General features: G+C 39.4%; 1 protein-coding gene across 6 annotated transcripts in view; it reads left to right on the top strand.

Annotated features, from left to right (window-relative positions):
• Positions 1-2,620, top strand: part of VPS13D (vacuolar protein sorting 13 homolog D) — a 323,690-nt gene that overhangs the window by 76,281 nt on the left and 244,789 nt on the right. The gene's annotated exons all lie outside the window — the stretch shown is intronic.

Below are 2,620 nucleotides of genomic sequence, written 5' to 3'. Positions count from 1 at the left end.
TTTTTTTTTTTTTTTGGAGAGGTTTTTCCTACAGGGCGTGTGCGCTCACCAGAAAGACAGAGAGAGACAGAGAGATAGAAAGTGAGAAATCACCCCCCGGGGGGGAGGGGATGGCCACACCACAATCCCTTCTCCTCCATTCTCTTCTTGGGATCTTGGGCATACACGCACGCACACCCGGCAAGAGTTTAAGCCACTGGGTCCGGGACTTGAACCACGGTCGACTACCTGGGACTTCAGCGACATAGCCATTATGCTGTTGGTCCCACCATTTTTTGTTTCTCCACCCTTCCTGAAAAGATAATAAACCGGGGCCAGCAGGTGATGTGGTGGTTAGGGTGCTGGACTCCTACGTGGTCGACCATGGTTTGAGTCCCGAATGTGGTGACTTGAAACTCTCACTGGGTGTATGTGCATGCGTGCCCAAAATCCTGAGAGGAGAATGGATTGCAGAGTGGCCATCATCCCCAGAGTGATTTTTTGCCTTCTGTCTCTCTGTGTCTTCAGCAAGCATATGTGCCCTATAGCAAAAAAAAAATCTCTCTCTCTCAAAAAAAAAAAAAAGACCAATTTTCTATATCAACAGTATCTATATATGGGCTTATAAGTTGACTCAGAAGGTAGCCTCAGAAAAATTGCCAAAATATTTCAAGAAATTTTCACAAAAGGATTTTCTATTTTGTTAAGCCACATTAAGCACATAGTTTGTGACATTTTAATGAAAAACTTTTCCCTGTATTTGTTTTTTTGAGGATTTGATTTTAAGTGGCAGTGCTTACAAGGATCACTTTTTCTTCAAGGTACAATGTGCTTTTTTTCTTTCTGGCTTTCAGAAAAACCTTATGGGATTCAGCAGTCAGTTCACATTGATATGTTTAAAAAAGGAAATTTAAAACTACTGTTTTAATGGACAAGCCGGCAGGCAGCGTGGTGGTTAAGGCAGCTGAATCCCACATGACCGATTATGATATTCAAGCCCCAGACCTGGCGGCTTGAAAAACACTCTGGGTGTATGTGTGTGCATGCCCAAAATCCTAAGAGGAGACTGGGGGCGGGGGGAATGGATTGTGATGTGGCCATTCCCCCTGGATGGTGATTTCTCACTTTGCTTCTCTCTGTCTCTCTTTGGCAAGGACACATGCTTTATAGCCAAACAAAAATATAACAAAACAACAAAAAAATGGCCCCTTAAGAGCTCTCATTACTTGGGAAAGCCTGATTATTATTATTATTATTTCAGTTTTATTACTATGAATTACTTCCCTCCTATGTGGAGAAGTCCTTCTTAAAGCCCATTAAAAATGAATTTTTAAAAATCCCTGGGTAGTATCTTCTTGGTTACTTTTCCTAGAAAAACTATCATGTTACATCCTGGTGGTTGGTCTGTAGAATTCCATAAGGACTGCTTGGAGTGTCACTTGTTAGAGTAATTGTAATTACATAATGTATCCGTGAAGTTTATCTCTCCACATATACAGTCAAGGTTAGTCAATCAGGCCCATATGTAGTAAATAATTACCTTCTTCACCAAAGATCACTTTGCCCTTTAATATGTTTGCATGTGTGGGGTTTGTCTAATATGCATTCCAGTGGTTAAAGGACAGGAAATAATCCTGAAATCAAAGCTTGCAGAAGGATTATTTGCCTTTGAGTTCCATGACTCCTGTGTGTTTGGAATTGTTTTACATAAATCTCTATCTTAATGAGTACAGGTTTGAATTTTTTGCTTATAGTGTCCTTTCATTTTTCTCAACCATAGCTTGTGCTTAAACCATAATTCCTAAGTCAGAGTCTTTCAAAAGCTTTGGGTTAATCTCCTCAAGCCATTGATTTATTTAAATCAACTACAGAGAGGATGTCGAGATGAATCAAATGAAAGAACAACAAACATGCTCCAGGGTTTAAATAAACGAAGCAAGACGGAAGGTTTTTAATGTTGAAATACTTCTATAATAGCATTTACCTAGTAATTTATCTCTCAAAAAAAGAAAACTGAAGGAAGGGAGAACTGGCTTCTTTTACTGTTATTTGTAGTTACCTCTCAGAGAGCTGCAAAGGAGAACAGTATTTTCATCTCCTTTCCTGAAGCAGAGTGGAGTAAACATCTCCAGTAGCACTGGAGGGAGAACCGTTCTCCCCCTCCTCCCGGCTTGCACATGAGATTGGTGAGATGGGAATAATCTGATGACGCAGAAGCTGTGCAGATGTATAGCTCTGGCTTGAGTGAAGAAACCATGACAAGTTTAAAAGGCAGTTTGGTTTAAGTTTAAAATTGTTCTGGTGAAATAGATTTTCCCACTAGTGATGAACTGAAAGTACTAAGTATATAAGAAAATAAGGTGATATTTTTAATAGAATTTAAATCTATTTTCTTCTATATTAGCCCTTCATAACTTTTATGTTCTTAAGAAGAAACATAATAAGAATTGCTGACCTGTTTGTTTTCATTTCCACAGTTACATAGAGAGATGAGAAATATAAACCCATGAGAGGAGATTTCTAGAAAGCACAGACACATGGCCATGCCCTAATTCCATTGGAGCCATATTGCCATTAGATATGTTTTCTTAGAATAATAAGCACCCCCCCCCCCCAATCTCCGTCTCAGCTCAAACAAACA

This window comes from Tupaia chinensis, unplaced genomic scaffold (assembly GCF_000334495.1).
Source record: "Tupaia chinensis unplaced genomic scaffold, TupChi_1.0 Scaffold000146_1, whole genome shotgun sequence".
Lineage (NCBI taxonomy): Eukaryota > Metazoa > Chordata > Mammalia > Scandentia > Tupaiidae > Tupaia > Tupaia belangeri.
Note: the sequence above shows the minus strand (reverse complement) of the source record. Positions and strands in the feature narration are given on the sequence as shown.